This window comes from Aricia agestis, chromosome 6 (assembly GCF_905147365.1).
Source record: "Aricia agestis chromosome 6, ilAriAges1.1, whole genome shotgun sequence".
Classification (NCBI taxonomy): domain Eukaryota; kingdom Metazoa; phylum Arthropoda; class Insecta; order Lepidoptera; family Lycaenidae; genus Aricia; species Aricia agestis.
The window spans coordinates 11,942,647-11,964,771 of NC_056411.1; the positions used below are offsets into that span (position 1 = coordinate 11,942,647).

At 35.7% G+C, this 22,125-nt stretch overlaps 1 protein-coding gene across 1 annotated transcript in view; it reads right to left on the bottom strand.

The window, feature by feature from the left end:
* The window catches only part of LOC121728458, a 301,224-nt gene that overhangs the window by 39,002 nt on the left and 240,097 nt on the right, over positions 1-22,125 (bottom strand). Inside the window, exon 4 of the mRNA XM_042116649.1 lies at positions 15,241-15,273. The gene's annotated coding sequence lies outside the window, so the exon portion shown is untranslated. The remainder of the gene's footprint in view (positions 1-15,240; positions 15,274-22,125) is intronic.

Consider the following 22,125-nt stretch of genomic DNA (forward strand, 5'->3'; position numbering starts at 1 on the left):
GGGTTTAGATGCAAATAATACAAAATAATATTATATTATATCGATCTAAATCAATTTTTTTAAAACACTTTTATCCATTGCATCGTCATAATATCAATAAGTTTGTTGATAAAGATATAATATTACGATGCCCATTGTCTACTTTCTCTGGCAGTTCTTTTATCCAAATTGAGAAGTTTACACCGAACTCGTAAGACATGATCAGCCATTCACTAAGGCGCCATTAAGCTCCTGTCTCCCTAATGATCCAGCATACATCAATCTTTTTCATGTCCTTGATAACTTCAAACTAGATATCAAGCGTATGGATTGTCTTTGTTTAGATGCACTGTTCTATTTTTATCTTTGATTTCAAATTTTTATTTTTATATACATTTTACATAATATAAATACGTGATATTTCTCACAAAATTTGGATACTTCTGAAAGTATTGTGACCAACCAGCCAGCAAACTATAGGTACCCTGCAGCTATCTCAATTAAAAAAACCGGCCAAGTGCGAGTTGGACTCGCCCATGAAGGGTTCCGCAGCAGCAATAAAGTTTATTTTTATGAAATTAAAAGGGTTTTGATTTATTTTTATGTTTCAGTTGATTTAATGAAAGTTTATTTGAGGTTTACCATTTATGACGTATAAAAAAAACTACTTAACAGATTTCGTTCAAACCAATTTTCGTTGGTAGTTTTTTATATTAATGTATATAATATATTTTTTGTAGAATTATCATGCCCCTACTTTAGAAGTTAGAGAGGGGGGGGGGGGGGGACACGTTTTACCACTTTGGAAGAGTCTCTCTCGCAAACTATTCAGGTTAGAAAAAAATTATAATACAAACCTCAATATGATTTTTGAAGACCTATCCATAGATACCCCACACGTATAGGTTAGATGAAAAAAAATATTTTTTGTTTCAGTTGTACCTATGGGGACCCCTAAATTTTTAATAGTTTTTCAATTTTGTATCAAAATCTTAACGCGGTTCACAGACTACATCTACTTACCAATTTTCAATAGTATAGCTCTTATAGTTTCGGAGAAAAGTGGCTGTGACATACGGACGGACAGACAGCCAGACAGACATGACGAATCTATAAGGGTTCCGTTTTTTTGCCATTTGGCTACGGAACCCTAAAAAGATCACTTATGTTTTATTCCTATTACCTACCCCGGTATTGCTAGAGTCAATTTATTTTCTCACTTTTTGCCATCAGATTCCGGTAGACCTATACTATTGAATAAATTTTAAGCATTTTTATATCTACCTTTAGTTTAAAATACCGACTGTTGGGGCCGACATATTTGAATGTCGGCTCCAACAATAATTTCCAAAAAATATCCGATCAAAACTATAAATAAACTATATTGGTTGTGGCAAACCCAGCAAAATTGATTTTAGGTCACGAACGTTCATTATCGGGCAGCCACACATTTGTGTTAGTGGATCATACGTTATTGGATCTTCATCATCACAAACATGTTTGTCATCACACTTACTATCTTCAGAGATCTATAATACCACTACCAGGTATCCTAGTTCTCTGATGATTTTACATTAAACTAGAGATCGCCCAATGGTCGAAATTCGACCTTACCTGCAACGACATTAGGACTACTAGGTACCTATATTTTGTAAAAAAATATTGACTTCATCATAGTCTTTTTCAATTTTTGTCTCTGGGACTCAGCTGATCTCAGACTGGCCGTTTAAGCATTGTCTAATAGTATCTTAAATTAAATTAAAAAAACAATAATCAATTTTTAATTTGTCAACTTGTTGTCAGCGGACATCAATCATAAATAAAAGAGCATAATTCGTATGTATAGGTTTGTCACTCAAAAATCTGTCATCTTTTTTAGTAGTAGTGTCGTAGTATGTGTAACGTTTTATTTGTTAAAAATATATATGATAAAAGCATCATTTTAAAATAATATTGGCTCGATGCACTCCTTCACCATATAAACTATAACTGTGCGAAATTTCATTCACCTACGTTTCCACATTTTTCGTAAAAAGGGTTACAAAGTTTTTCTCTCACGTATTAATATATAGATTGTTCCGTTGTTATTGGCCACTAAATGTTAATCATGCAATGTTCTAAAATAATGATTTTATATTAAATTGGTCCGTGATAATTAGTTTTTATTGTTCGTAGGTGATAAGAATGTTATTGGCAACTGAATGTGAATCATGCAATGTTTTTAAAGAAATTCAACAATAATTTTTTAAATTCACTAAGTGGTCTTTTTAAATGCTGCAATGGTGTTGGTGTTCAAGAATTGTTTTCGGTACCTTCCCACCGATATTTTGTCTGGCCTGTCTGTAATTTTTTTTTATTACATAATACATAGGTACTAAATTATCACTAATCTCGCGTCAGAGAAAAAGCCAACACAGCTGAACCCACATGAAAATAATAATAGTTTGGAAAAGAAATTAACCAAACCTACATTTTTTCGATTTTGTTCCCCACCCCACTACACCCACACTCACCGCCCACGGCCTGCCAGCACGCAGATTATCAGAAAAGGTTGTTCATGGAAGTAGCTAACGGAGTTTTAATACAGCTGAAGCCACATGACCGATTTGGTCGCCAGCTCTCCGTCGATATGTATTCAGTTCTTGCATTTCCTTTTATCGTGAACAAAATCGAGGTTATCTTAACCCAGGGGTTCCCAATCTTTTTCAGCCTGCGGCGCACCTACAAGTCAATCTTTTGTTACGGCACTCTACTCTACCTAGCAATTACATAAAGATACACAAATAAACGCCTTAAATGATTATTTATAGTTAGGTTATGCAGGTAAATAAAACAAATATTTAATCAGCTGCCTGCTTTGTATATTTATTCATAATTATATAAAGCAGGCAGCTTATGCAATTAGAATTTTATTTTATATTATTTGTGGTTATGGATAATGACGGAGGATCGGCGCCCCTCTTGCCTTTCTACGGCGCACCAGGGCGCCGCGGCGCACCAGGGCGCCGCGGCGCACAGTTTGGGAACCCCTGTCTTAAACTATAGAGGCTAGTGAAACTAGAATCAGTATAATAATAGGTTCAAGCACAGTGCGTTCCACTCCAAATACTCCGGGCTGAATATTGGGGCGCTACAAGACTATAAATTCCGTTCATACTTGATACAAGGTGAGCAATTCGAGCGTTTAAATTCGCTTTAAGCTAACAGCGCCAAGTAATCAACTAGTAAATCCTGATAGGTTAAATGCCGAGGAAATTTAATTAACGCTATTGAAGAGGGCACATTCGTGATTTAAGGCGTTCGTTTGACGATTATTGTGCCTCATAACTACGTAGATGGGACGGTTTTTAGAACCCTATTTCAGGGTTGCTTAATGCTTTTGTACACTTCACCTTTACACTTAAAAGTAGTTTCTCGCTATGGGTATAGACAGGGGACATTACAGATTTTTAAAACTACTAGACAGATTTTGATAGAGTTTTTGGGTTGGAGTTGAGGGTAGGGAAGGGAATAGGGTAGGGGTTAGGGGATTGGGCCTCCGGTAAACTCACTCACTCGGCGAAACACAGCGCAAGCGCTGTTTCACGCCAGTTTTCTGTGAGAACGTGGTATTTATCCGGTCGAGCCGGCCCATTAGTGCCGAAGCATGGCTCTCCCACGTATTCCCACGGTTTCTTAAAGATACTGGCATATACATGTTGTAACAAAACTAAGTGATAATACGTCTTTACGGTTTTTACGCATGTTTCTTGTAGAGTGACTACTTCACTGTGAAAGTAGCAGCGCTGACAGACCAATTTTTTTCACTTTTGTATGGGGAAACTTTATGTTACATCTTTTTGTTTTATTATTATGTAGTATTATTTTATTGTAACGTGATTCTTAACTATTTTTTAACCCCCAACAAAAAAGAGGGGTGTTATAAGTTTGACGTGTCTGTCTGTCGGTCTGTCTGTCTGTCTGTCTGTCTGTCTGTCTGTCTGTCTGTCTGTCTGTGGCATCGTAGCATCCAAACGGGTGGACCGATTTTGATCTAATTTTTATTGTTTGAAAGCTGACTTAATTGAGAGTGTTCTTAGCTATAGTTCATCATCATCAGCCTTCTACGTGCTGAAAACTCGCGGTTCATCTGGTTCGTGAAGGACCGATTAGCAACTTGCAGTCGTTTGGTGGGCTTTATTGTATTCTAGTTCGTGACATTTATGAATATTTACACATTAATGAAAAGTTGACCTGGTGCTGCAGCATCACCTGGTAATCAATAGGATACCCAACTCCTCACCAACTTAGTGCAATGGTTTCGTGTTTGGGTTCATTTTAATTGCGACAACTAGTAAGACGTAGGTAGATAACCAATAAATTTGCATGCTGCTGCTGCAGCATCACCTGGACTCTATAGGAGCCGAGCTCCATATGAACCCAAAGTGGACTTTTCATGTTTGGACTCATATTGACGGCTTCATCCAAAAGGACATTCCTAGATGGTATTCAATGACATGTAATATGGTATCCTGTTGATAGGAATTATTCTTTATAACCAACACAAGTTTAAAAAGCATGAAATAAAATTAAATTAAGAAATTTAAAAAAAAACCCCGCCAAACAACTTTAAAAAGTAATGAAATAATATATTTTACTGAATTTAAGTTTAAATAATTTCTAAGTGTAAAGTGATATTTTAGTCCATAATTGTTGTCAAGGTGTGTCGGGGGACCGCTAATGTAGATGTTTGATTATAGTTTAAGAGTCAGTTTTCAGCGAACCAAATCGAGACAATCAGTGACATGGGATACAAAATGCAAAAGACACTGTTGACAACTGTTGTTTTTTAATTTCTAAATTTAATTTTATAACAGAATGCAAAAGAGAATGAGATATTGCATGAAAGAGAGAGACGTAACGGTCAGCAGATTGCTGGTGTAATTTAATAAAATCCTTGTTATTCGACACGCACGGGCGCCCGCTTGCACGTACGGTCAAAAGCACGTGGACGCCGGATAATTGGAAATACACAAGACCCTCATACGAAAAAAGGCTTTGTTGATAAAGTAAAATATGTTCATAACAAAATAAATTGTGCAGTGCCACTGCACATAATATACAAACTCCGGTGGTACCTACTGTCAGAGACGGTGGACTTAATTTGATCGGATTATGCCAAACCCAGCTGACGAACTTAACAATATAGCGCGATCAGAAATAACGCAAGTCCGCTAGTTTTATTTTTATAAAATAAGGGGGGCAAACGGGCAAACGGGTCACCTGATGGAAAGCAACTACCATCGCCCATGGACACTTGCAACATCAGAAGAGCTGCATGTGCGTTGCCGGCCTCTTAAGAGGGAATACGCTCTCTTCTTGAAGGTTTGCAGGTCGTATAGGTCCGGAAAAACTGCTGGTGACAGTTCGTTTCAGAGTTTTACAGCGCGCGGCAGAAACGCACCGTAGAAGACTGCCACTCATCAAGGTATAAACCATAATATTATAATATTATCTAATGGTAACTTCGAAAATAAAATACTGTGGAATAGAAGGCAGAAGGCGGCGGAAGGGGGAACTACGAATTTTAAAGAAGTACACAATATTTTGTTATGAAAAACTGAGCCAAAAATTTTACAGTATAAAACCAATGAATTAATAATATCAATTTGGTTCATTTTTAAATCTGATTCATTTAATCCATACCTCTATAAAAAATAATTATATTTGGTTGAGTTGGACCGTAACTTGGTTTATAGAGATTTTGAATCAGATTATTTTTGTGAGCTTTCAATTTAATATAAAATTTTGTTTGTTGTGATTATTAAAATAATCCTGTAGAACATAACCTAAGCATCAACTACAAATTCATAATAATATTTTGACATAAATTAGTATCAAAGTGCTTTGAACCATGATATAATAATATCTGTGAACGCAAATAACGTCTAAAGTACGAACAATCAACCTAAATTATGGGTAACTAGATGTCCCGCGCGGCTTCGCCCGCATAAATAAGGAATTTTAAGGAAACCGTACATTTTTCCACAAAAAATAGCTCTTATGTCCCTACTCCCTTCACTTGGTTTATTCCATATCTGTGCCAAATATTGCCATAAAAATTGCTCCAGTAGTTCGTAATTTCTAATATTTCCCCCGTTTTTCCCACATTTTCCTGAGTTTCTTCGGTCGTATTACTCTTAGCGTGATAATATATAGCCTATAGTCTTACTCGATAAATATGAGCTATCTAACACTGAAATAAGTTTTTAAATCGGACCTGTAGTTCCTGAGATTAACGCGTTCAAACAAACATACCTACTCTTGTTTATAATATTAGATAGGTATAGATTTTTTTATTATCGCTTGACAAACTCGAGTCTCGATCTAAAAGACTATGAAACGTACCAATAACAGGGTCATTATAGGCTCATAAGTCATAACCATGGGACGATGTATGGTATAAAATGGTAAAATGATGATTATGATGATGAATGTAATTTGCATAGTAGCATATGCTTTCCGTTCTTAAAACAACGCCGAAACTCCCAAACTTGTATCTATAAAGAATCAGGAGTTCTCTCAGCACCTTCCGAACCACGGTATACCAGGTATACCTTGGTGCAAAATCTTACTTGTTGGTAGCATATGCTTAGAATACTTCTCACGAAACCGAAGTCACCACATGTTTCTATATAAATTTTGAGGAGTTCCCTCGATTACTTATGGATCCTTCATCAGATCACCACTTTTGTGAATATAATACCAAATTGGAATGATACCCTATTTACCAAAAGAAAAATTTTGAAAATCGGTTAACAAACGGCGGGGTAATCGTTGAATATAAGAAAACGAACATAACACCTCCCCCATTTTGAAAGTCGGTTAAAATTGCAGCCTATGTGTTATTCTGATGTATAAGCTATATTATTGTAAACTTTCATTAAAATCCGTTCAGTAGTTTTTGCGTGAAAGAGTAACAAACATCCATACATCCACACATCCATACATCCAAACAAACTTTCGCCTTTATAATATTAGTAGGAAGTAGGATTAAAACCTATAGAGGTTTATATTCGCCAATATTACAAGGTGTAACTAAAACAAAGAGATAATAGTTTTTAGACTTTAGGATGTGTCCCCTGTATTATACATACAGGCTGTATATAAGTGATAAAATAGCAGCACCGAAATTGAAACTTTTTTAAACTATATGCAAATGCATGTCTCTGAGGCGCTTGCCCAAATCACAAATAGCTCTTTCAACGGCTACTTTCGAAGTGAGCTCTGTGTAAGGGGAAAGTGGAAACATAAAGGGGATTACGTGGGAGAGCCAAACTTCGGCACGAGTGGGCCGGCTCGACCGGAGAAATACCACGAGATACCAGAAAACCGGCGTGAAACAGCGGTTGCGCTATGTTTCGCCGAGTAGCTAAGTGAGTTTACCATGCCCAATCCCCTACCTTTTTCCCTTCCCTACCCTCCCCGTTTACCCCTATTTCCTCTAAAAAGGCCGGCAACGCGCCTGCGGCTCTTCTGATGCTGCGAGTGTCCATGGGCGACGGAAGTTGTTTTCCATCAAGTGACCCGTTTGCTCGGTTGCTCCTTATTTCATAAAAAAATATGTAACACCTAAAATATTATCAGTTTGTTTTGTTTAACATACCGTATATTTTTTCCATCATGGGCCAACATCCAGATATTAGGTACTATTCGCAAGTCACCGTTTATACCATGATAAATCAACAACGTTCCACGCTTTTTCAGTATGACTAACCTTTTCGGGGTCGGGGTATATATCGCCAGAACGGCCCACTTCATCAACTTAGCAGTTAAAATTGGAGTCCGCCTATCATAAGTTTTTCTGTCACGACACACGGACCATAAAAAGTGAACATAGCTTTCCGTATAACTCTGTGATATTCGAAGTAATAATTTTAACTGGTAAATATTGGGCAGTTATTAATGAATTACTATTCATAATATTAATACGCGAACGAAAAACTTTGTAACCCTTTTTACGAAAAATGGGGAAACGTAGGTGCATGAAATTTTGCACAGTTATAGTTTATATGGTGAAGGAGTGCATCGAGCTAATATTATTTTGAAATTATGCTTTTATCATACATTTTTTTAACAAATAAAATATTACACACACTACAGCACACACACATGAGAAATGACATATTTTGAGTGACAAGCCTATACTTCTCTCTCTTTTATTTATGGTTGAAGTCTGTTGACAACAAGTTGACAAATTGAAAATGGATTATAGTTTTTTTTATTGAATCTATGATACTATTAGACAATGCTTACACGGTCATTCTGAGATCAGCTAAGTCCCAGAGACAAGAGTTGAAAAGAAAATGATAAAGTCAATATTTTTTACAAAATATAGGTAGTAGTCCTAATGTCGTTGAAACTAAGGTCGAATTTCGACCATTGGGCGATCTCTAGTTTATATTATAAGACAGAAAACAGACATTTTTTTACTAAAAATATTATTAGGTAACAAAACAATGATAAATCAAAACAAAATTGATAACAGGACGATTTCCATTTTTTATAAAATTACAAAAGTCTGGTCGTTGCTGGCTCATACGCTAAGGGTGAAGGCAAACGAGCGTAATTTTGTGAGTCGTGACTCGTGAGTCGCAGAATTTCGGTCGCGTAAATTATTTTTCATGCAAATCTATGCTCGTGTGCATGAATCAAACAGGACTTTTATATGGAACTGAAAGCAGCAGAATTTCTGCCAGCCGAAATTCTGCGACTCACAACTCACAAATTACGCTCCTTTGGCTTCACCCTAACACTATGTAATCAGGGCGAGCGAAGCGAGCCCTAATATATCCCACAACCTGAACAATGAACATTTTGTGGTACACTTTACGGAAAAACTATCAAGCCTATTGATTGTTCTTTTTTCAAGGTGTGACGACGCGAGCCCTCACAAAGCTCGGCTTTTAAATTTTGATTAAAGAGTGCCACTCTTGTGTTCTAATAGTTATGTCCAGACTGTGCCTTTTTTGTTCATCAAGGTCATGCGTTATAGCGCAGTCAACAGCACGCGTGAGACATGCCCGCGACGCATGTGCTCTGACCGTATCCAAAACTTTCGCTTGGCTCCTTTTTTCTGGAATTTCTTATGACCGAATAAGTCGCACATGTTCCACCCAGTAAAATGTTCTCGTTGCACATGTGCGCATAAGCTGACAGACACTGCAATTGAACAAAAATGACAACATTGGCGTTGCGTTCGTTGACGCATACAATTATTGAATGCGCCAAAATGAAAGTTGAATGAAAGAAGACGACGAAAAATATATCTATGAAAAATACCGAATTGGAGCAAATCGATTGCCCACTGATTTCTCGAGGTAAAGCAATAAAACCCTAGATTGCTGTACCTGCGTACCTCATTAGTTATTTAATTTTGACCTACGCGGGCCGCTGCTCAAGTCCCGAGTGGGAGCGAATAAAATACAAAATCCAATTTATGTGGAATTTCCGTAAGTCCACAAAGAGCTATACAATTATTGTGCTGTGGCCTCGGTGAGGTGTAGCGGAGCTTATAATTTGAAATATGGACGTAACCGCAGTATGCATTACGTTAGGGATATTTCGGTACAGTTTTGTATTCAAAATTTTCCAATGAAAAGATAAATAGTTGTGTTACTGATGCTATTTAGGGTGTGTGCGTACATCCAGTTATAATAATATTGTAACATTATATTAAAAAGTGCTGATTTTTTAGCGATTTTTATTCACTTTGTTATTTTTACATTAAAAATATTATATCAAAGTGAATTCATAATTTGAAAAGATGACGATTGAAAAATAAGCCCTTCCGGCCGCCTAGACGAGCAATTGTATTGACAATATCACGTTTTCATTTTATCGAATCCTTACCCCAGTCAAGTTAGACATTTGAGGTTGCATAAATTCGCACCGAGCTGAAAATCGGTAACATTGTTAGAATATTTGAAAGTTCCCCCTTTTTTTTACTCAAGGTCCAAAAAGTTAGTTTTTCACGATTTTTAGCAAAACGCTAAGTTTTTTCATAAAAATGTCTGGAACAAAATTATAGATCATAAAATTATCTGCAAGAACTGTATCAATATTTTATTCCTGCGAGCAACCGTTTTTGAAATATAACGATTCAAAAAGTTGTTAAGTTGTAATCGTCGTTTGGATGATTTTTTCCCACACAAGGAAATTATCGGAAACTTTCAAATTAAATTTTTAATCATGTTCTAAACAATTTTACCGAATTTTAGCTTGGTGCAAATTTATGCAATCTCAAATGTATAACTTAGGTCTAGGTGCCCACTTAGTTTAACTTATTTTTACCAGGGGGGTAAGCTAAAATCTTTTCGTTTTCGCTTCGTTATAGAATCGCTAATGAAAATGTATGGAATTGACATAAGCGTTCGTTAATATGACGTTGACGTTCGACTCATCTAAGTTAAACGTTTAACTAAAAGTTTCGGCTAAATGGCCTGTTCTTTTTCGAAAGCGATTTAGTTGAAAATATTAAACTCACGCTTAGTGGCAAGGCAGTGTAAGTTTTTCATTTCCCTTTTTACAAAATTCACTTTACTTTTTACTTATTCACGAAAAATACCTATTCTCTTTCTGTTATCCCAAAAAAACATAGTTTTCTTACCATATTAAACTCTTTTTAATGAAAAAGGAGCGACAAAAGTTAAGACCACTACTATTTTCGCCACGCAGAAGAATGAGTTATTACTTCCTGTCTTACGCCGCGCCTGTGATTTTACTCATTCTCCGACTAAGACCCTGTCCACACGGCGCGTTGCGTCAGCGTTGCGTCGACGCAGCGCTGCCTTTGCGTTGTTTTAAATACAAATAACCAAGGTATTCACACGGCGCGCTGCGTCGTGATAGCAGCACGCAACGCACACATGACGGACAGCAGCCCCCGAGACGAAGTGGGTGTTGACGGCGATGACGTTACGCCCGCGTGGCCGGCTATGCGTCAATAACTATGTCCACACTATGCGCTTTCGTCTTCAATTTTCTTCATCTTCTTACATTCAACTTTCGTTTTGGTGCATTCAATAATTGAATGTGTCAACGAACGCAACGCCGACATTGTCATTTTTGTTTTTTGGATACGGTAACAGGGCATGCGTCGCGGGCATGCCTCACGTTCGCTGTTGACTGCGCTACAACGCATGCCCTTGACGAACAGAAAAAGGCACAGTGTGGACAAAAATCCGTCATGTGTGCGTTGCGACGACGCAGCGCGCCGTGTGAACACCTTGGTTATATTTTGTAAGGAAGTTTGAAAAAAATTGCTAACAGTGTGCGTGGAGCTCGAAATGTCAAACCACAGTTTTCATTGATTAAACGGTGTCGCATTAATACGGCCGGAGCGATTTAATCAGAACTCAAATTGGAATTGAATTACAATTCCGTTAATATTATATCGCTGCGCTTTTAATTAATCTAAAAGCCTTAATCTATGTAAAACATGGCTTAATTTGCCGTTCTCGAAATTAAATGTTGTGAACCATGGGAGAATAGAAGAGAGGAAATTTAAATATGCTGTCTTTACTAATTTTCCTTGTGAATTCTTTGATTCTTAATATCTTATTATTATGAAATCATCAACTTTATTAAATTTTAAATAAGAACAATATTGTAAAACGTAACGTTCACACTTGATAAGATTATTAGATACGAGCTTTTGCCCGCGACTTCGCTCGCGTTAAGAAGTATTATTATATATAAACTTTCATCCCCTATTTGAACCCCTTGGGGTTGGAATTTATCAAAATCGTCATAACATCTATCTGCAAGCCAAATTTCAGCCCGATCCGTCCAGTGGTTTGGGCTGTGCGTTGATAGATCACTATGTCAATCAGTCAGTCACCTTTGAGTTTTCTATATATAGATTTCCTTTTGTACAGCCCTATTATGAAATCAATTTTCACCAGATTTCCTCACAATACGACGTACGAAAGGTATAAAGTATATGATATTTTTAGTATTCCAAATCATAATTCTCGTAACCGGGTTTGACTGGACTAAGCACACTCGTTTACCCGGGCTGGGTCAATTTACTTGTCAAAGGGTGAACACGTTGGCTTGCAAATTGCTCCCCCCCTTTCTCCCCCCCCCCCCCCCCCCATTACCGCACAGAATAAAATCACTGGCGTGCAAAACGTCTATACCGAGATTCGGACTATTGTTTGAACTTTTCAGTTGCGTCGCAACTTTTTGTTTCTGTCATAAAGCTACGTTTATAGCATTACTAACTATAGATACCCTTACTTCCACCAAAATTCGTTCATCGCACGGGAACCGTAAAATTTTCCGGGATAAATAGTATCCTATGTCCTTTACCGGGACTCAAATTATCCCCATACTAAACAGCAAAATCATTTCAGCGGCTTGGTTGTGAAGAGGTAACAGACAGGCAGACATACACACTTTCGCATTTATTATATTAGCATTGGAGTACGGATTATTCTACATCCAAGAAGATGTGCCGATTATTATCATTAAGTGGATTATTTAAATCAGCGCACTCAGAGTTAGGTACTTACTAAGTTTTATGATTTATTTACTAAAGAGTTTGACAGAAATTGCATGACGCCTATGACAGAGTGTGATAATTATTGTAATCTATATATATTTATAATTGTTAATACGCGAGCGAAAAACTTTGGCTCCCTTTTGACGAAAAATGCGGAAACGAAGGTGAATGAAATTTTGCAAAGTTATAGTTTATATGGTGAAGGAGTGCATCGAGCTTATATTGTTTTAAAATTATGCTTTTATCCTCAGCTTTTATCATACATTACATAACTAAATAAAACATTACACACACTATAACGCGCACATTACCATGTTTTGACTGACAAGCCTATACACACGAATTATACTCGTATGTATATGTCTGAAGTCTGTTGTCAAATGAAAAATGGATTGCTGTTTTTTTTTTTAATAAATCTGAAATAGTCATTACTTAAAACTGGAAGGAAGATACTTAATTAAATTTAGGGTTGAATTTCGACCATTGGGGCTTGGGCGATCTCTAGTTGTCATAAATAGGTTACGCATTTTAATATGAAAGGTTCCATATAAAATATTGTGATAAACTACAAAGTACAATAATTATATTATGTTTGTGACGCAGGCCGTCCCATATTTAATTTATTTATAGAAAACATTTCTGTTTTATTAAAAAAAGTAACTTATTTACCACAATTGTTGCTTTGACTGAAAACTTATTATAAAGAGAAATAGATGTCCGAAATTTTTGTACTTAATTAAAGGACCTTTCTTTTTGTGTCCACTAATTAAAGTCAGAGTATGTTTGTAGCGAGATCTTATTTTTGAATAAAATAATTTAAATCTCCACTTTAACATAATATTTTCATTGAAATAATATTATCATAAGAAATACAAGAACCAACCTGATTAAAAATACATTGCCAAGAAATAATTAACTATTATTCAGGGTATAACAAATCTATAAGCGGTAATACTTTGAGGTGTGTAATTTGTATCCTGAAGGCTGTACCTATAGAATTTACTGTGATAGCATGGTACAGTTTCACATGCTCAAACCCAGCATGCTTATTAGCATGCTTAAGGGGAGGTTATTCCTAAATTAGCAGGCCGATGTCTGTCAGTGCGAATATCGACGTAAATGACATTAAAATAACATTCATATCAGCGTGCCTTGTACAGTGGCGGTTACGACGCTCGCCGCGTCCATGATAGGGCGAAATAGGAGAAAACACCTTTTTACTTAGATAAAAAATAGTATAACTAAACATGTATCCGTACATTTCTCTTTAAAATTTTAATAGTAATCGAACTATCCAAATTATTTTTTGATTGAGTCCCTGTAAGTCCTATAAAACTCAAAACGTTTTTAAAATCGAGGTTGTTTCGGATTTTTTTTTATCGAGTAAAATTATCTGTATTGTGTTTCTAACCATAAAAGTCACTAGTTAAAAGATGTATCTATACATGTATATATTTTTCAGTTTTTTTAATGACGCTTTCTTTAAAAATTACTCATTCTAGAAACGTGAATTTGGAATAACCTAGCCTTAAAACAAGCATGCTGTTCTTACTCGATACATTTTCTTCTATTAATTAAGCATGCTTATTACCTTTGCGAAAAACTGGTTGATACTACTTCATACTAGCATGATGCTTTAACCACGCCCCCGCCACCCGCGCCGCAGGTTGCATGCTCGTAAATCGCACGCCTGTCCATTTTTTGGCATGCTCCAAATAAGCATGCTTATTTTGAGCAATGCATGGACACACAAGCTCGTAATCGGCTTTTGCTAGGTTTAAGTATTACTAGTTTAGGTATGCGTGCTTGAAATAAGCATGTGTGACTGTACCTACCTTTAGCGCTAAAAAAGTTACTTTTGTCTCCTATGTTTCCAGTCTATCAGACTAGAACCAAAAACCATAGAATTTGTCAGACAAAAACATAAAAACTATATACGGTTTCCATTCACAAATATTTTCATTACGGGGTAACACAGTAATGAAGGACCGTCACGAAAAACTTATTTTATGTAACAAACGAGATCTCGAAATATTTCCAGAATTACGAGAGATTTGTGCCTTTTAACATAACCTACATATTCTTCGTGGAAATTAAAGAGTGTCCTTGTTAAGCACGAACTCTTGACTCTTGTATGAAGATCCCTTTATATTATTTTCTTTACTTTTTAATAACTTTATTTTTGTTTTGAATTTACGTAAGTCTATTTTTTCTAATAAACCACTTCACTGAGGAAATGAGGATCATTAAGGTTATCTTCCGTTGACGATGTTTTGAAATTACATTGTAAACTATATTTAAAGCCATATCCAAACTATATTTTTAAGCCCTTAATAAGTTGTGTGGTAGTTACTAATGTTTATTTAGTTAACAATTAATATATAGAAAAAGGGAAACCGAGTAAAGCACTTCACACACAGCAGCTATAATATAAACACTTTTTTAAGAGCCTATACTGTTGAATAAAAACATAATATATTTTAACATCTCGACAATTACATCTTTCCCTAAAAGATGTAGTCGTGATCGACACACGAAAGAATGTATATTTTACACTGTATTATTATAAATTATAATACAGTGTAAAATATAAATTCTCTCGTAATATTATTATGTTTTCACTGGACTTATTGTAGGATCTATATTATGGTCGCTGTGTGTGAAAAGCTTAAAGTGTTTATCGATATGACTCGAATAACTAATTTTCAACTTACCTCCTTTTATTGATCCACTTCTTTTGATTTGATCTGAAAACAAAATAAAATGGATTACATAAATGTTACATCCATTCTAATATAATTCTATATGCGAAAGTATATTTGTCTGTCTGTAATCTCTTCTGTATGTCTGTCTGTTATTTCTTCACGCTCAAGAACCAATTTTGCTGCAATTGGTATGAGGATACTTTGTGTACCGGGAATAATTTTAAAATTAGCCCCGAATAATGCACGTTTCCCGAAGTTTGGCACAACTATTTGCGTCTTTGTCTTTAAAATTATGATGATAATATAGTAATTTATATTGTCAAATTTAGAAAACATTCCAATTTTTTTTCTTTTGAATGAGGAAAATCGCTTCTCGAGACCCACAAATGATTTATTGTGCAAGACAATGATTAATAAAAGATCTTTGGATTAATATGACTTCACAATTTTACTAAACGTTTTTTTTTTTATTTGATGTGCATTGTAAAGACATCTCGAAATGCTGGCATTTCGAGAAGCAACAATAATGAAAATTTTGTTTATTGTTCTCCAAGAGTATAAACAAATGAGATTTTCCTGTCGTCATCTGGGGTAATGTTTTGGATATTTTTTATTGTAATTAGTTTTTGAAAATTGTATTAATTTTCAAGTATGTTAAAATGTGGCAGAAACTTCTATAGTGGCGTTGTGCACTTGACACTTGGCACAGATCATACGCGGTATGACAAAACAAAGTTATAATATTTTAGGGCATGTTTCTCTTTTATAGAGTTCTTGTAGTGGCTCTTATAAACGTAAACTTAGCAGTGTTGTGATTTGTATACGTAGGTTCGTAGGACTGAGGAAAAGTAGATGGCCAGCACTTTGTAGGAGAGCAAGTCATGTCCCCTCTATTTTTACCTCATGGTGATCTTTTGCTTTTACTATTGGCAGCACACCCGGGCAACTTGTTTTACATGACAGTTTTACATGATTTATGGCTTTTTGTAAATTACAGCTAAAAAATTATAGTCAAAAACATGTAATATCCCCGTTAATTATATTTCACGGAACATTCCCGGCTCGAAAAAGTTTATATTCATTCGGACATATCCCCAGAGAACCGTTTTACTTTTGGCAGGAACATTAATACATTCACACATTATGAAATTCATCAACTTTTCTATTATAACTTTCGATTTTTTTTTTGGGCAGAGGTTTTTATGATTTGGATGCATAACTTAATTTATATTTAAGTATGGTTTGTAAAAATTTTGACGGAAAAAAATCCAAACGTCGAATTTAATATTATGTATCTTTAATTGAAATTCACATCACGTCAGTCCGGCCGCGTGGCAAATGCCTGAAGAACAATTTGTGTTAATACCAGGCTACAAAATTTAATAATTTTGTCTATTTAAGATTTTATTATTTGATATACATAATATTTAATACATATCCATGACCTAGGAACATTAGAAACTCTTTGTTTCGTTTGCGGGATTCGAACCCGCGATCTCCGGCTTGAGCTAGACCTGCACGCGCTCAACTACTGAGCCACAGAGGTCGTAAAATTCTCTTCAACTTTTGGTGAACACTGAGCGGTAATGGATCTATACTCCACTCGGGCTAACTTGTCGCTAGCGGTCGTTGACTCCCTGTCAAAAACTTGTCATTTTCCATATAAACCGCGATTGACAATGAAGTGTCAGATATTGTCAATCGTGATTTTATATGGAAAATGACAAGTTTTTGACAGGGAGTCAATGACCGCTAGCGACAAGTTAGCCCCAGTGGAGTATAGTTACAGTCACATCTTCACCCCGGCTTTATCGGAACTACGTCAACTGAAACTAAACTTTAAGTGAATTATTACATAAACGATCGGGAGGATCAAACGCTTAATACGTTAATAAGTACTAACCCTTCTGAGGTCGCTTAGATCTGTATCTTGTAAATATATTATTAATCCACAAAGACGTGTTGATTTGTGATTTTTCATAATTGAAGACATGAGGTGATGAAACGGGTAGTAATTGAGGTTTTTTCCCATTAATTGAGGCTTTAGAACCGGGAAAATGATTTGAAAAATATTATGGACTCTATGTATAGCTGGATATATTAGCCAGATGATTAAGTATTATTTAAATCAGGCTACGTAGGCCCATACAATATATACCTATTAAAGGTATATATTGTATGGGCCTACGTAGCCATTAGATATTAGTCTAACATACATATCTTATATCTTTGAACGAGCAATTCTTGTATATATATATATATATATATATATATACAGGTTGTAACAAAAATAAGTGATAATACTTTAGGGTGTGTATGTGTTCCTTATAGAGAGTTCACTGTGAAAGCAGCAGCGGTGAAAGACCAATTTTTTTTTTCACTTTTGTATGGGCAAGCGCCCGAACGTCACGAGTTTCCCCACCCTGTATATATATATATATATATATATATATATATATATATATATATATATATATATATATATATATATATATATATATATATATATATATACAGGGTGTAAAAAAAATAAGTATATAAGTAAATAATATATATATGTATATATATATATATATATACAGGGTGTAACAAAAATAAGTGATAATACTTTAGGGTGTGTATGTGTTCCTTGAGAGTTCACTGTGAAAGTAGCAGCGCTGAAAGACCAATTTTTTTGTTCGCTCCTTTAAAGATATAAGATATGTATGTTAGACTAATGTCTAATGGCTACGTAGGCCCATACAATATATACCTTAATAGGTATATATATATATATATATATATACGGCTTCAACGATTTTCATGAAATTTAGTATATAAGGGGTTTCGGGCGCGATAAATCGATCTAGCTAGGAATCATTTTTAGAAAATGTCATTTTCATCGAATACCGAGCAAAGCTCGGTCAAATGGCTAGTTAATTATAATCTTAATAAGTACACTTTTTCACGAATTAACGGCGACGTGACGCTCGCTTCATTCCAGAGTCTCCTACAGAACCTTCGGTAAACCACATCAGTCGGCCAGAATTCCTCCGCTTCAAAGGTCGACAGAAGATGCGTCGATACTCTCACCACAAAGGAACTGAAGTTGACCTTGTGGTGAGACTGCAGACGTTCGACCCTCAGGCGGATATTGCCAATGTGTCTTTATATAGCCAATGTGCACTTAGGATTCCGTCTCATGGTTCATACGATTGGCTCTTGCCAGTCGTATGAACCATGAGACGGATCTCTTGTTCAGAACTGATTTTTGTATATTATCTTTCTTTTGAATCAGGTGATAAGCTTTGTCCGAGTTGAATCCACGGCATCCGAGTTAAGAGACACGCTCTAAACCACTGGACCACGGAGACATTGAGTAAAATTTTTCATAACAGTGCTGTAGTTATAAATACGAATTAAGCTTTGTAACTTATAAATGGTAAAACGGAGATATAATAAGACGCAGCTTAATACAAAATAAATAAACCACCGCAAAATGCGATTTCGCAGAAAGGATTCTTTGAATATGAAAGAGAATGAAATCGTTGTAGGCGAGAAGAACTTGAGTAATTCTCTTACTAATTAAGTTTTACATTCAAAGATTACTGAGGAGTATATAAATAAAATATTTTAATCAAACTATATAAATATTAGGCGACCTCTGTGGCAATGATGAAAAAAAAAAGATACTTTTTCTGCACCATACGATACATACTTTTATCACTGATTTGTTATACATCAGCCTCTGTGGTCTAGTGGTAGAGCGCGGCTCTTGACTCGTGGTCGAGGTCATGGGTTCGATTCCCGCGTTGGAAACATGTTATTTCCAAGTTTCGTTAGGACAATGCAGGCTGATCACCTGATTGTCTGACAAGTAAGACTATCCATGCGTCGGGTGGGCATGTAAAAAGTCGTTCCTGCGCCTGATCTCTCGCCCGCGCCGGTCGTGTCGGTCTTCCGTCCCACTGGGTTATGAGAGTAAAGGAATAGAGAGTGCTCTTGTGTACTGCGCACACACTTGGGCACTATAAAATTACTCGCGCAGGAGTAATTTTGAGGAGCTGGCCTGGTTTCAATGAAACCGGCCACCGTCACCGAAATCGGTGTGGTGGCCGGTTTTATTAATAAAAGGCTGTTAATAATAAAAATTATTATTATTATACAGCCTGTTTAATTATAATAGGTACTGGTGGTTATTTTTCAAGCAGAAAAACAACACCTATTATTTACTTTATTTGATAGAAAATATATATTACAGCTGTCATTTTCGTTCACACGATCCATCTTTCTTAGTAAACACTAAACGAAACCAAGCAGGCTGTATGTCTTTCAATTAACCTTTGTTACTTTCATCGCGAACGTTAGCGGTTATCCGTCTTATTTTTTCATCCTTATTATTTACTCCGATGCTTTTATTACGTCTCCCGAGGCTTTCATTGAATTAAATTTATTACCGTATGATACTTGTGTTATCCGAGGGAACAGTATCCGAAAATGCTTGTGAAAATATAACATAATATAGCCTAAGAGCCAGCGACAGCCCGACTTTTGTCATTTTATAAAAGCTGAAAGTTTTCCTGTAAAGGGCTTCACCGTATGTTATGTCTGAAACTTTTTTTTATGAAATAAGGGAGCAAACGAGCAAACGGATCACCTAATGGAAAGCAACTTCCGTCGCCCATGGACACTCGCAGCATCTGAAGAGCTGCAGGTGCGTTGCCGGCCTTTTAAGAGGGAATAGGTTAATAGGGGAAGGTAAGGAAGGGAATAGGGTAGGGGATTGGGCCTCCGCTAAACTCACTCACTCTGCGAAACACAGCCCAATCGCTGTTTCACGCCAGTTTTCTGTGAGAACGTGGTATTTCTCCGGTCCATATTATTTAAATCAAGAAATTGTATGTTTTATAGATCCGATTTAATATTATTTTCTATGTTTACATATAAACTAGCTATTTGACCGAGCTTTGCTCGGTATTCGATAAAACACGAATAAAATGACATTTTCTATAAATGATTTCTAGCTAGATCGATTTATCGCCCCCCGTAACCCCCTATATACTAAATTTCATAAAAATCGTTGGAGCCGATTCCAAGATTCCAATTATATATAGATAATATACAAGAATTGCTCGTTTAAAGACATTATAAATTAATGTAAGTGAAATCGATCACTTCAAGCTATGTTTCTCCCTTTTTCGCTTGTTTTGTTTTGTTGGTTTTTCTTGTTGTATCGGATGAATGTGGTTATAAAATGCAGAAGCGATTCATTAAATCATTAGCATATTTTGTTTGCCATTTCCATTTCCCATTGATAACAACTTATTTGTAGAACAAAGAGACGTCACATGCATTATCAAAATTAAATTTGTATATTTTATCCGTGCATGTTTACTGCGCACTCGACACATGCCTGGGACGCCTGTTTTCCTTTGTGTAGCTTCCTTCGAGATAAGAAACTAGGTTTACTTTGTATTAATGTCCCATTTTGAGTTTGCGTTTAGGAAATTGCATTGCACGGTTAGGGAGCCGCCGGAATTTCAAATAAACATATTACGTTTATTCAAACTCCAGGGCTACTCAGGTATTAGATTTTACTACTGTCTTTTGTGACGGTCTTAAGCTAAGGTAACATAAGTTTTGAATTCAAACTATGGCAACTTTAATAACAAAGCTGTAATAAAATGAATAAATTTTGTAATACTTTCTTAATAAATGGAAAAAGCAATACAATATTGCCTTCAAGAGGAGCGACCCATGTAAATAATACGCAATTTGTATTGCACAGCCGATGAAAACAAAACATGGCGTTTAAATGTGAAACAATATTGATAAGTACTTCAAGTTTTTATGGACAAGGAGACATAAATGATTTCTCGATAATTTTATTTGAGAATTAACGCTTCTCACAATTATTAAAGATGTGAATGGAAGTACAAGATAACTATTACATTTTGTAACGTCAGGACAGTTACAATTTTTTTACTTATAATTTAAACAAAATATCTTATAACTTACCTACTTCATCAATTGGCTATACATAAAATCCACATTTTTTTCCCAGTCCTAGAGCCTCTATTTATGCAAAAAAGGCAATTTTTTATCTGTTTCTTCCACTCATGTCTTCAATTATTATAGTCCATTAATCATTGCTATATTATTACATACTTTAAGATCTTACCCACAGACATAGATCGAGATAGATACCGCACGTCGCTCCATTTGTATGAAAATGAGCGTGTCACTTTTTTCCTACCACTGTGACGTACCGATGATAAGAATCGTGTCCATTATCTTGGCCAACGATTCTATTTGAATTTCTACAGCTCAATAGGGCACTTTTAGGCATTAAGGCATTTTTTAAATTCCGATTGACGTCCAATTCTGATAGCAGACTAAAGAACAGACTTTCGAAAGACGAGCATTGCTCGTCGTTTGGGAACGCGATATGGCACGCGAATTGCATACACATGCGGTATATAATATCTTGATCTATGTCTGTGATCTAAACCTTTCTTAAACGATTGTAACAAAAATATATACACTGGATAGTCGATTTGGACTATATCCAATATGATAAATTTCAGTAATGTCTCATTAAATTTAGCGTATTAAAATGCTGTGTAGCGTTGCCAGTTTTTCAATGTAATTTTTAAACATGACATTAGTGTTTTATCATAAAATATTGTGTCAGAGACCAAAAACTGGTCGCCAACTAACTTCCTAGTGAATTATTATAATAATTATATTTTATATCTATTGCCTACTTATTATTCTGACATTGGTACATCTACAGTAATAATAATAACTCTTAGGGTAAATTCACACTGAAAAGCGACGTAATTTGTACTAAGTTGAAAGACTTCTGCGTAAATCACATGCAAATCTGTCAAATCCATACAAATTTAGAAATGT